Source organism: Palaemon carinicauda, chromosome 12 (genome assembly GCF_036898095.1).
Source record: "Palaemon carinicauda isolate YSFRI2023 chromosome 12, ASM3689809v2, whole genome shotgun sequence".
NCBI lineage: Eukaryota > Metazoa > Arthropoda > Malacostraca > Decapoda > Palaemonidae > Palaemon > Palaemon carinicauda.
In genome coordinates this window covers 89,613,392-89,627,728 of record NC_090736.1, presented here as the reverse complement: position 1 = coordinate 89,627,728, position 14,337 = coordinate 89,613,392, and the positions used below count along the sequence as shown (strand labels likewise).

General features: G+C 42.2%; 1 protein-coding gene across 1 annotated transcript in view; it reads left to right on the top strand.

Annotated features, from left to right (window-relative positions):
- Positions 1 to 14,337, top strand: part of LOC137651265 (uncharacterized) — a 275,061-nt gene that overhangs the window by 257,924 nt on the left and 2,800 nt on the right. The window lies entirely within an intron of this gene.

Genomic DNA, 14,337 nt, shown 5'->3' with positions numbered 1-14,337 from the left:
TAAGCACCAATATGTTATATGATATCACAGTTTCCATACAGTTTGTATACAGACCTTATTATTGGTTATATGAATCTCTCTCTCTCTCTCTCTCTCTCTCTCTCTCTCTCTCTCTCTCTCTCTCTCTCTCTCTCTCTCTCTCTCTTTCTTATCTTTAATTAACCCTTAAATCTTCTTATTTCTGTAGACATTATCAGAAATTCTTTGTATCATTACATGATGATTCGATAATGGCAATAATAAGATTACTCAGTAATACACTGAAAGGAAATAATTTGGTTTGCCAAAGCACATTCTGTCATACATGTGATGTCACAGGACATGGTGATGGGAACTCGACAAAGAAGACGTGCAAATAATGTAAAACCATTTTCTTACAAGAAATGAAAGAAAATACTAATTTACCAAGCAAAAGTATTTCATTTTTATGATGTAAAAGAAAATATATTATTTCTAAGAAAATATTTGTCCTATAAGTGTACTTTCTTTAGATAAATATCGATATATTATCAAAGATGAAGTAAAACTAGCGTAGAGTCAAATTTACACTAAGTAGTATTCATAACAACTGATACAGACACACAAAAGGCTTTGTATCATTACTTGATATTTCGATAATAAACGGATCTATTTTTGGGTGAGATGGCCATGTCGTCCTGATGGAAGGTTCCTATAGGTAGCTTTCTAAGGGATATTTGGCTAGAGTGATATTCCCAGAGAATTAACCATTAGGTCTCCAGAATTCTAACTCCTGGCGCAAATATCCTTAAAATTTCTCTTAAGGATATCGCATAATATCAGGGGACATATATCTTGATACGACACATAGCAATCTTCACCCCGAATAGCGTTTTTGCTTCGAGGGGGAAAGTGGCAAAAATAGAAGTGGAGCCGTTATCAAGGTACCCTTCCTCCCGTACTACTATTGAGTATCTAGATGGCGCTGTATCCAAGGTGGCTCTTATTCTTTGTAGCGTTGAGCATGGTGCTACAGATATAGTAATTTCGGGAAGGATCCTGCCAAGGCCTTTTCTATAGAAAAGGAGGGCGGGTTCATCAGGACGACATGGCCATCTTACCCAAAAATAGATTTTTTGCTTCGCTCAAAATCCTTTTTTTGGGCTCAAGCCATGTCGTCCTGATGGGAGCTTACCAGAGAATTACTAAAAAGTACTGTATCTGTGGATTTTTTAAAGTGCCTCGACCTCGGGACAAATTTTCCTATGGTCATCCAGACCATTGAGACATACGACGTTACCGTTATACGTCATTACTGCTAATCATGAACATTGTTAGTGCTTCCTGCCCCCTGTAGGGAAGAGTCATATTAAACGTAGGAAAGGAGTCTCGCGACTCGTAAATTGTGTTGGGATATAGTATTAGGTAGTTATACAAGAGTCTCAATGTTTGTATAACGTATTGGAACATAACATTACTAGATAATGTTTGTATATCATGTAGGAACAAAGGTATTAGCTATACATATTGTTCATAAGTAAATATATGCAGTTTTATTTAGGGTAAGAAAACTCTGGCTTATAATTTTATTAAAAATCAATTGTAGGGCGAAATAAGACGCAAATACACATTGATAGCTGTTTATTGGCAAAAAATGACCAACATAAAGTAACATGTATGACATAAATGTTAATATATGTAATGAGAAACATACCAATCAATCATAGCACAGAAAATTTTTGTTTTCACCTGGAAGTGAAAATTTTTATTAATGTCACACATAAATTTGAAAATTTGATAATTTTTTTAATATGAATTTTTGTGATGTTGAATATTTATTCACACTGTAAAGTACACACGGCACAAGTGTTATGTATATGTTTCTTCACCTCAAATAATTTGAACAGTCCTTAGTGTCACCATGGTGACACTCACTTCACAATTATTGCACTGGGATGTGTCAACACCTTCACCCGTAAAATTGATCCTCCCAATCAATTAACTGTTCATCGCAGCACTAGACGACAGGGTTTAGCACACTACCTACCGCCACCACGTAATGCTTGAGTTCATGCACTTGCTTTGCATAATGCTTGTAGAACACTCTGGATGACTTCCATCCAGTGTATGAGCGAAGATGCTCAAAGTCCATATTCTGAAAAAAGTTCAGTGATAAAGCAATTTTCCTTGGATCATAACCTGCGGGTGTATTGTCAGGATCTGCTCTGCGAATAAAATAGGTGATCTTTGCCCTCAGTTATTTTAGGGATAAGTTTGATCCTGAAGTTTCTCCTTTGAAGAGCTGTCCTCCCCTGAAGTCTGAAGTTCTTCGAATATAGACCTTTAGACACTCCACTGGACACAGCGAGATATCTTCCTTCAGAGGGCAGAATCTCCAGGGACCCCATCTCTTGGTGGATAGCTCGTTCTTAGCGAGAAATGTTGGATCAGTAAAAAGATTCAGTTCTCCCGCTTCTGTGAACTGAATATGGCCCTCATCTCTGGATAGGGCCACTATTTCACTAACTTTGGCCCCCCTAGGCTATAGCAAACAGGAAAATGACATTTTGAGTTAAGTCTTTCAGAGAGCAATCTTCATTATTCACTGTTGAAGCATAGTGTAGGACCTTGTCCAGGGACCATGAAATGGGCTTTGGAGGGGCTGCATGCCTAAGTCTAGCACAAGCCTTTGAGATCTTTTTAAAGATTTCGTTCGACAGGTCCACTTGGAAAGTGTATAGCAGAGGTGTAGTCAGAGCCGAATTACACGTAGTTAGCGTGTTGGCTGCCAGACCTTGCCTCTGAAGGTGGATAAAGAAGGACAGACAAAAGTCCATTGAGATTTCTTTTGGTCCTTTTGCTTTGACGAAAGCAACCCACTTTTTCCAAGACGATTCGTATTGTCTTCTGGTTGACTTGGACTTATATTCTTCCAAGAAGTCTATACTGCCTTTTGAGATCCCAAATCTTTTCTTAACTGCTAAGGTGAGAAAATCATGAGATGAAGGTTTTGGGTTCTCTGTGATGAAGCGAAGACAGTCGACCTCTGTACCTGTTGAGATAGTGCTGGGTTCGGTAGAGGAACCAACCTCAGCTTCAGTTCCATTACCAGAGGGAACCAGTGGCTTTTGGGCCACTTGGGAGCCACTAGAGCTGCTGTTCCTCAAAAGGATCTCAGCCTGTTGAGGACCTTCATTAGGAGATTGGTCGGAGGGAACAGGTAAATCCGGTTCCATCTGTTCCGGTCGAGGGACATGGCGTCCGTCGCCTCTGCTAGAGGGACCTCGTATGGGGTTACACATCGAGGTAGTTTCTTGTTGTCGCTCGTCGCGAAGAGGTCGATCTGCAGTTCCGGGACTTGTTGTAAGATGAAGGAGAATGAGTCTGCGTCTAGGGACCATTCTGACTCTATCGGGGTAAACCTGGATAGAGCGTCCACCGTCACATTGCGGAACCCTTGTAGGTGAACTGCTGATAGATGCCATCTCTTCTTTTCTGCCAGACGGAAGATGGCCAATATCAAATGGTCGATATGGGGCGATCTTGAGTCTTGTCGGTTCAGACATCTCATTATCACTTTGCTGTCCAGGATCTGTCTGATATGGGCTGATCTGCGAGGGAAGAGTTTCTTCAATGTCAAAAGGACTGCCATGGCCTCCAAAATGTTGATGTGAAAGGTCTTGAACAGAGAAGACCAGGTCCCTTGGATTTTCCCTTGATGGGAGTGACCTCCCCATCCTTCCGTCGAGGCATCCATGTGGATGGTCACGGATGGTGGAGGTGTTTGCAAGGGCACAGACCTCTTTAGGTTCTTGGCCTTCGACCATGGCTTGAGAAGTGATCTTAGTAAGGTTGGTATCGGTCTTCTTTGATCTCTTCGAGCGTTTGATGCGTATCTTCTCCAGACTCCTGACGCATCTTTCAGCTGTGCTTTTAGCACTTGGTCTGTCTCTGCTGCAAACTGGAGAGAGCCCAGTACTCTTTCCTGTTGGCATCTTGAGTTCCTGTTGGATTTCAGTAGTCTCTTGACAGATCCTACAATCTCTCTCCTCTTCCCCAGGGGAATGTAGAGACGGTGTGACTTCAAGTTCCAATGGATTCCCAGCCATTGAAACTCCGAGCTGGAGAAAGTCGAGACTTCTTGAGGTTGATCTTGAATCCCAGATGTTCCAGGAACTGGATCACTTTCTTGGATGCTTGCAGACAAGCCGTCCTGGATGCTGCCCACACCAGCCAGTTGTCCAGGTACGCTGCTACCTGAACACCTTCTAGGCGTAGTTGTTGCACGACTGCGTCTGCAAGTTTCGTGAAGATCCTTGGGGCTATGTTAATCCGAAGGGCATGGCTCTGAAGACGTACTTTTTTTTCTATAGCCTGAGTCCTAGGTAGGAGGAGAGGGAGTGGTTGACTGGAATATGCCAGTAAGCATCTGCCAGGTCTATTGAGACTGTGCACGCCCATTTTGGTAACAGGGTCCTTATGTGTTGAAGGGTTAACATCCTGAAATTATTGTTCTCGATGAACTTGTTGAGTGGCTAAATCCCAGAATGACACTGAGTTTGTCTGAGTCCTTCTTAGGAACACAAAACAGCCTTCCCTGGAATTTGATGGACTTTGCCCTCCTTATTGCACGTTTGCTCAATAGTTCTAGGGTATATTCTTCCAATAAGGGGGTGGAGTGTTGGAAGAATTCAGGAAAACATGGTGGAGCCTTGCTCCAGCTCTTTCCAAGTCCGTTCTTGATTAGGCTGTGGGCCCAAGGATCGAAGGTCCAATGATCCTGAAATTGTTGGAGCCTCCCTCCTACCTGAAGCATCTCATTGCTTCTGTTTTCCAGAGGATTTACCTCCCTGACCACGTCCTATCTTACCTCGTGAGGGGTGTTTTGAGGAGCCCCATTTGGAGCCTCTACCTTTGGGACGAAAGGTAGTGGTCTGCCTCTCAAATGCAGGGTTGAATGCTGGTGACTTGGCAACCAGCTGTTGAGGTACCATCTGGAAAGTGGTTTGCGGTTGAGCAACCACTTGGGGCACCGCGGTCATGGTGACTGTGGGATGTTGTTGCTTGGCAGGACGAGAAGGTAGTCTAGGTCTCTTGGTCTTCCTCTTAGGCTGGGGACCCGCATCCGGGGGAAGAATTCCGTTTGGAGAAGGTTCCTATTCTCCGTGGCGGTTTTGTCAACTACCTCCTTGCCCACTTCATTTTGGAAGAGGTCTTTACCCCAGATATTGGAAGCTATCAGCTTCCTGGATTCGTGTTTTACAGTTGCTGTAGAAAACACGAACTCTCTGCATGCTCTCCTGGCTTTCATAAAGCCGCACAGGTCCTTTATCAAGGTAGCCATGTGCATCTTGGCCATGACCAGGTTCATGTCTGGGGTGCTCTTTAAGCCTGTGCACATCTCCGTAAAGTTCTTTAGGGATAGGGATGCTGCTAGTCTTTCTTTCGTCTCTTGCTCCCTACGCAAGAGAAAGTCTGACAGCTTTGGGAGATTCTTGTTGAACTGTCGTCCAGCGATATCTGCCTCCAACTTCCCAACTGAGAAGGTAAGGTGGACTTCTTTCCAATCCTTATCTTCCATAGGCAGGGCTAACAACAGGGATCTACACTCTTCTAGTGTAGGACAAGGTTTGCCTGCCTCTATTGCTTTGACAACGGCTTTAAAAGCCTTCGATGTAAAAGGGAAGGCTATTGAAGCTGGAGCAAGAAAGGTAGGATGAAGCGGTCTGGGTAAGCATTGAAGCTTGGCCAGAACTGAATTTCATCAATAAGGACGACTCCCTTCTTCTCGGAAATGTAGAGTTTGCCGTTGGTGATCGGCATATACTCCACATATCTCCAGGGTTTAGTTTCGGAGCAGGGTGGGAGGTCTTTGTGTGACCCACGGGAGGCGGAGAGTTGAGCTTCACGGAGCTCTCTCTCAAGTTTCACTTCCCTAGCTTTGCCTTGCTTGCGAATGCTCTCCATTAGAGCTGTAAGATTGGCCAGTGTCTGTCTCATGTCGTCTAATGGAGGGGCAGAAGATGTTGAGGGTAACGGGAGGGACTCCGACTCGACTTCATCATCTTCATTGGGAGGTGGTATAGACTCCTCCTCGTGATCATCCATGAGAAGATCCTTCTCAGTGTCCGAGGACACTTCAGACAGCCTTTCCTCCTGGTGGATGTCCATACCTTGTAGTGCGTCACTGACTTCCGTTTCGACGGCAATCAGGTCGTGCCTGGGGTATGACAGCTTCAATACCCGCTTTAGGGAACAGCAAGTTGCGCATCCTTTCATTAGGAAGGTACGGTCCCATAGAGTTTTTTTGGAACCCACATACCTATCTACGTAGCTTTTCTCGTGCTGCATCCCTCGACTCCGCTGACTTAGGGTCGTTGAAACCATCGGTAACCAAGGCCCGGCATATGTTGCAGCCTTAGGGGTCCCAGTACCGCAGTGTTTCTTTAGTGATGGTGCAGGGTGCATGGAACCTGCACCCTTTGTGACCACAGAAGTCCTTACTCCTGTGGTTGCAGAAGATGACATCGTACTTCACTAGGTCCTCCTGTAAAGAGAGGAAAATTAAATGAGTATGCGGTTGTTTATCTCACATGATAAACAATTTATGTAAAACATTAATATTAATATTTTAACCATTATAGCTTAGGATAGTCAAGCTAGAAAGGAACTAGGAAAAACACATACCTGTGTTTCCTGTCCAGCCAATTGCTGTGACCTCCCCCAAAATTAAAGCCATAGAGTTTTCCTATTCAGGAAACACAAGAGAAGGGTTCTAACCCCTAGGGGTAGATAAGTGTATCTTAACACTGACCCTTCTTAAGGTCTTTAATATTGTGGGGTAAGTTGTTAACTGATTAACTATCAGTGTATTGAAAGAAATCTTTTCTTTCGATATAGGATTGGTCTCAACAATAGACTGTGCAAGGATATACAGGGTATGTTGGAAAATAACTACTGTACTGTATAATATATACTACAATTTTCTGTCTGCAGTATAATCTATACTGCAAATATACTAGCTACTGTATAATCATAATCTGTAGTTCAGCTGGCATGTTGCCGGCTAGGCTAGCACCTGGCGGCACCGGCCCAGCCAGCATGTCGCCGGCTTTGTTAGTACCTGGCGGCACCGGCCCAGCCGACATGTCGCCGGCTGGGTTAGTACCTGATGGCACCGATCCAGCTGGCAGATATGGATGGCAATCCAAGAGAGGACTGAAGAACACTCGACAGTAGAGGGGTCTCCCACCGGCAGCCGTCACAGCAGGCACAACCTTTCCCGGAGCCTTGCCTCCATAAGGGAAGACTGAGTTACTATACAGCTGCTTATGTAGGAGCCCCGGCCGGCACTACAACCTACCCGGCAAGCGGTGAGATTGTAGGACGACGGCCACAGGGTTGCGATGGCTAGGCCATCGGTAAAGGACAGAGAGGGGCAGGGAAAGGGTCCTGTATTAAGTGTGGAAGAAGGCGGCTAGGTTGCCGCCACTACCACACAGGGGAGAAACTCTGTTTCAGTATCGGCGCCATCCTAGGTGGCAGAAGAATATCTACTCTTCAACCTAGGGTCTGCCGAAACAGTGTTAGGAGAAGGCGGCAGGATTGCCGCCACTTCTAAACAGAGTAGAAACTTTGTTTCAGTACCGGCGCCATCCTAGGTGGCAGAAGAATATCTATTCTTCATCCTAGGGTCTGCCGAAACAGGATTAGTCTTCTAGACCGCAGGGGAGAAGGTGGTAGTATCATACTACCACTTCAGGGGCGGCCTAGGGAGGCATAGCCTCCGGTACCGGCAGCTGTAAGCCGGCAGTGGAGTGACTACTCACCCTGCTGCTCGGCCGCCGGCAGAAAGACTGAATACTCTGAGGTTCTGTCGAAAACCAAAGCCGGGATACTCAGCGGCAAGGGTGGGAGACAGAAAACACTATCCTAGTCAAGCCGGAGTAACTACTCTATGGCGAGACCAAGATAGGGTTGTCGCCTATGGCGGCACTCAGAGGGAAGGAGGGATTACCCTTAAATCTCCACAGGATACGAGTTTCGAGCTATATGAATAATTCTAGGAGATATATATCTCCCGTTGAATTGATAAAACGATACACGAGGGTAAACTGGGATCATGTATAAAAGTATAATGAAGCGCGTAGGCTAGGTAGCCTAGCGCGGGGCGAGATTTCGGTTACCTAAATGGCCGAAACTCTTAACGTATACGATTGACATAAGGAAGAGGAAAATATATGCATAAATATATATATCTTTACCAGTATAATTGTCTAAATAGCTTTTATAATTTCCTAATGCTATTACAACCAGGAATGTCGTTCTGATAACTAAATTACACATGCGTCATGAACGACAGCGCCCATGGCGCCTCCGGTGATCGGCTAAGCTCCGAAAACATAAAATAACTCTAATTTCTCTGTGAAGCAGGAGCTAAAAATTATACACAGTAAAGAATAAATACTCTACTTTCCAGAGGCAGAAGAAGCTGGAGATTGCATATTTAATCCTCAGATAATCGATCACAAACGTTAGAGCAACAGGGAAAACCACCGTGCGAATTCGCTACAAAAATAGGAATGAGCGCCATTTTGGATACTCGTAATAGTACGGGAGGAAGGGTAACCTTGATAACGGCTCCCCTTCTGATTTCGCCACTCTTCCCCCGCAAAACGAAAACGCTATTCGGGGTGAAGATTGCTATGTGTCATATCAAGATATACGTCCCCTGATATTATGCGATATCCTTAGGAGAAATTTTAAGGATATTCGCGCCAGGAGTTAGAATTCTGGAGACCTAAAGGTCAATTCTCTGGGAATATCACTGTAGCCAAATATCCCTTAGAAAGCTACCAATAGGAATCTTCCATCAGGACAACATGGCTTGAGCCCCAAAAATAGTACTGAGAAATGCCAATAAGTGGAACAAAAATCTTAGAAACTAGTATGACTGACTGAAAAACCTCCCTGAGGGGAGAGACCACTGTCAACGAAACCGGAACTAAAAACCAAAAACGAAAACGGCGAGTCCGTCTCCGACTAAAAACTATCGTCTCAAGGCTAGGCTAGCCGAAACTGACACAAACTCAAAAAGACATAAAAGATAAAAATGCAATGTAAATGCTAACTAAAATAGAGCCCAAAGCATCGCAATGCTAGAAAACTACTTGCTAACGTGAAACTTACAAAGTAAACAAGTAAACATGAAAAAAGAGCAATCAGGTACGAAACCTGACGCCATGGCTAGCTGGACTCAAAGCGCTCAGGCTTCCTCTGTCACAAAAACTAAAATTTAACTCCCCGAAGGGAACTAAAGCAATTACAGCTAAAATAAAAAACTGAGAGAGGTAGGTACTCAACTTTGACAAAGAAGAGGAAGCCATCATACGAAGAAAATCTTCGAAAAAAGGTGAAAAGAGCCCGCACACAAAAATATAGGACAGTAGCGAGAAGCTGTGATTAGTGGAATGAAGCAGCAGGGTTGTATGTGAGCACCGAAAGGTGATAGGATATGTAACGGCTCCTCACTTATCCTTTCCCTTAGAGGATTAGACTGGGAAAGGTCTGTTCGGGGTGCAGATATTTATGGTTATCTTAGGATACGTCCCTGATTTATGCACGATATCTTCGGATAGTCGTTCCGGGAATTAGAACCCTGTGATACCTGATGGTAATTGTCTTATAATATCAACCGCAGAAATATTATACAGTAGGAAGCAGCCGTAGGGAACTTCTATCAGGACGACATGGCTCAAGCCCGAAGAAACAGATCATATGATCGTGGCATGTCTAATTTTGATGCAAATAGGATGCTGATGATTATCCAGGATATGACTTTTTGAGCATAACATGGTTAAGTATAAATGCTAAAGCATGTGGGACTTGCAATGTCTGTTCATCATCTAACAGGATCAAAGCAATTAGTGATGATGCTTAAGAGTAAGGAGCATTTTGTATCCTTTAATGACATTGAAATTATTAATACACATCTGGCTGAAGAAGTTTAAAATCCAACATGTACAGAGCTGTCTCCCCTTCAAGTATCTTTTGAGGTGTATTTATATATGCAGCAGTGGATAACAATGATATAAATTGAGAGACTTAATTGTACTATATCAATGAATATCATTTGGGCTCAATCCAAAATTAGACGCTATAGCTAATCACACTAAGAAAAAAGAATCATTAAGTGGACCCAAGTCATTATTAAGTAGTATACTTAAGTGCACTAAATATAGTAAGCATCCAGCTGTCAAGTCTTACATAGATAATATCAACATGGAATGGTTTTCACATTAATTTGCAGAACAGTTTTACAACTGGTATGGATTTAGCTCAGGCTTTATTGCATATGTGTCCTCAAAAGCTATTTCAAGTTGATATACAGCAAATTCATGCTAATAATGAAACTATCCCAAGCTGGAGTGCATTTCATGCACTTATTTCAACTCCCAGGGAAGCCACAAGGGAAATTCGTTACTGTCCAATGATAAATGCATCACCAACTGAAACTAATACAGTTTACACTTATGAAATATGTTAACAAAATGATGGCATACTTTAACCAACATGGAATAGTTATCACTTTTGATCTGGCAATTTATATGAAAGCTAAGGAACTTCAATGGCAATTCCTGAAGAATTTGAGAATACTGTTATTCGAATGGGAGGCTTTTACATAGTCCTAAACTTCCTTGCAGTCATTGGTAAGCTTTATGATTGCTGTGGACTTGAAGACTTGCTTGTTGAATCAGGAGTGTATGGAAGTGTAGCTGCCTGTGTGCTATTGGAAGGAAAGTCGTACAACAGAGGCATATGGGCACACAAACTTACATCAGAGGCACTGCTACAACTTGAGTGGAATTCATTAGTACAATGGATAGAAGAGGGAAATGATGCTCCAAACATTAATTCAGAGTCAATCACCATAAAACTTGCTTCAAGTTTGGATAACATAAATGAGAAATAAAAGTTCAAATTGAGTTCCAAACATTGATTCAAAGGCAATCACCATAAAACTTGCTTCATGTTTGGATAACAAATGAGAAATCAAAGTTCATAAAAAGACTTGAGGAGTGTCATTGGTAGATATAATACTTTTAAAGGAGATGTTTAAAAGACAAAAATATCAATGCCCAAAGTGTGAGCAGCGAGGCAAGACGAGATTCGACAACGGCCCTGTTTGTTAAATCCTGTCATCTCTTCATTTTCATCAGCATTTTGGAAGTAAACCAAGCCTCGCCGAGAGTGCCTGCCGTGATAAGGGAACTGTCCTGCTTTGACCAAGATGTCATCGTCTTAATTAGTGGAGTCAGCATATTTTGAGAAACCGAGCCTGAGGGAAATCCTTGTTTAGGATATATGTCATCATAGAGGGTCACGTGCTTCCCTTTTGTTACGACTTAACTCGTGGTCCAGATTGCATCAGAAATTTCTTCTAGAAGCTTCCATGGCATGATCGAAGTGGGGGTTTCTGAGAAAGCCAATAGAGATGCAGAATTGTTGAAAAGAACGCCTTCTATGGAGATGACCACTGCCCACTGTAATTAACTCTACCCATACATGGGTATATAAACTTCAAGAAGAGATTGTCCAAGAGAGATAGGACAGGACATAAGACGAGAGGAGCTATGTCCGAAGCAGATAAGATCCAAGTCCTAGCAAGATAAGAAACAGAGAAGACCACAAGTCTGATAGAGCCAGATTCTAACTTTCCCTTCAGACAACAAAAGTCTATCTCCAAAAGATCCTGTTATGGCCGAGAAGAAGAGACAAATTGAAGCAACCAGCCCTCCCTGCTTGTGACAAGAAGTAGCCAACACTGCCTGCAGCCTGCCTTCGTCCAACAGTATCATCGAATCCTTGGAAGAAGACCTCTGATGTCCCTTCTTGATGCCACCCCTTTTGTGACGTCTTGGAATCCGGTCATTGTGCCAGTTTCATCTGAACTTCAGCTGCCCTCCTGCAGCCTTACTTCAACAGTATCATCGAATTCTTGGAAAAAGACCTCTGATGTCCCATCTTCATGCCACCCTTTTTGTGACGTCTTCAAATCCGGTCATCGTGCCAGTTTCATCTGAACTTCAGCCGGCCTTCTGCAACGTTCTCAAGCCAGAAGTCTCCGTACCAGTATTGTCTCAGCAGCTGCAGTAAACTTTTCCTTAAGTATTTCTACCTTACTGACTGTTCCCCTTTTCTGTTGATGTTTGATTGGTTTGGTTTGTCAGTTAAAGTAACCAAAGAAGTAACATTAGTTTTCTTTGTAAGTTTGTGAATAAACGTGTGTTTTTTCGTGTTTCTTTTTATATTCATTTCCTATATTTCAATCGGTGATGTTGATATTTATTTTACTTATTAAAAGAACCTGTAACTATTTTAAGATCGTAACAAGGAGCTTTGCACATTTATGCCAAAAATATCATCTCTTCTAGAAAGACTCCGAAATCATGGAGCACGGAAATCAAAGCTATTTGCATTTTGGACAATATATCTTGATATGAATCAGATATTGCATAATTTTATTCATGCTGAGGGACAAGGCAATTGGGAAGCACATCTATCAGCCACAGCTTGGATGCTGCCTTATTTTTAGCTAAGCAGTGAGCATGAGAGTAAAAGTCAACCCCTAACAAACATTGCTTCTGGTCTAATAATGCTTCAGGATATGGAGGAATGACTGGTATCAGCCAAAGACTTGGGAATGAAACAGCTTTCTTCTTTTGTTAAAGAAAGATTGAATAGAAATGACAAGAGTTTATGGTCTCCACTGAATCAATTAGAAATAGGAATATTTGCAAAGTTATCTTTCAAAATGAAAGTTGCTGGCAAGTCAATAACATTAAAAGCAGACAGAGAACTTTTTGGTCGTCTTCTTGTCATTGCAAGCACTTGAAAAATTAATTTGAAACACATGCTCTCATATGAACTTACAGCTGTGCCTTTTGCATTGGTTCATGTAGATGGAACTCTAGGAAAAGGTGTAAAGAGTGCCCTTATGGCTGAGCTAGAAAAGAAGAGTCATGCAAGCTCAACACTGGCCTATACAGAAGGGAAAAACTGCATTTCTCATAGATGCAATGTCTGTTATTCAGAAAATGAAATCTGGTGATAAGAAATTGAACACATTTGGTCAATTATCAGACAGAGTCTTTGAAGTGATAACTGCTCAACTTGGGCATAATGGATGTATTCATGTAGATGCTGTCTTTGACAGATTTGATAGAGAAGAGTCCATCAAAGAAGGTGAACGGCTGCAAAGAAATCCAGCTTTGTCACCTAAGCATATAATTCAAGGCTGCCAAACTCCCCTTCCAAAGCTATGTAGCAAATACATATCAAATCCTAGGAACAAGGCAAATTTGACAACATTCCTCTGTAAACAATGGTGTGAGTTAGCTAAATGCATAAAACCTGGCCATCAACTGATCTTGCAGGAGGTTTTGACATAGGAACAAAAGCTGTGAGGATTACAAATAGATATATAGAAACTGCCTGAACTTGAAGCAGATCATGAAGAAGCTTATAGTGTACCAGACTTATTTTACATGCAAAACATGCTACTACCTGTTACAATCAAATTATAGTTCAGTCACCTGACACATATGTCCTTATTCTGTGTACCTACTTTTGTAATGGGATTGGATGAAGAAAATTATGGTTTGAAACTGAGATGAAAACGTGCATTGTTTTATTTCTATCAATGAGATTGCTGAAAACATTGGTATTGACTTATGCAATGCCCTTCTTGGTTTTCCCGCACTGACTGGTTGTGATAGTAAAAGCACATTATTTGGTTTGGGCAAAAAAGAGCACTTGACTTACTGATAAAAAACTCTAATTTTCAGCAAGGGTTGTCTTTCCTTAGCATTTGTGAGAATCCTTCGTGAGCTAGTAATTCAACCCTGTAAAAAATTCATTTGCTCTTCATATACAACTAACCCACAAGTAGGTGTAACTGCTAATGATATTTGACATTGGTCATTTTGTCAGAACAAACAAAATGAGAATCTGCCACCAACAACTGTCAGACTACTGCTTCATATCCAGAGGGCCAATTACCAAGTACTTGTATGGACAAGATCACTTCAGCTACTCCAAATGTTACCATCACCCATTGTTTCTGGGTGGATTTCAAAACTTTAGAAACTTCAACCTGTACTGATGACAAGGGAGCCAGCTCTAAAAGGTTTCTTTGATTTAGTTGTATGGAAATGACAGAAATCTCAGTGCAAAAGACATCTTTGTCAGTATTTAGTACATAAGATGCCATGCACTGAGGCTTGCTTGTGTATGGGAGGAGAAGATTGCTTCAATACACTTGAATCTCACCAAGTAAGTGATAGTAGGTTAATGTGAAAGTGTCAATGTTGTCATGAT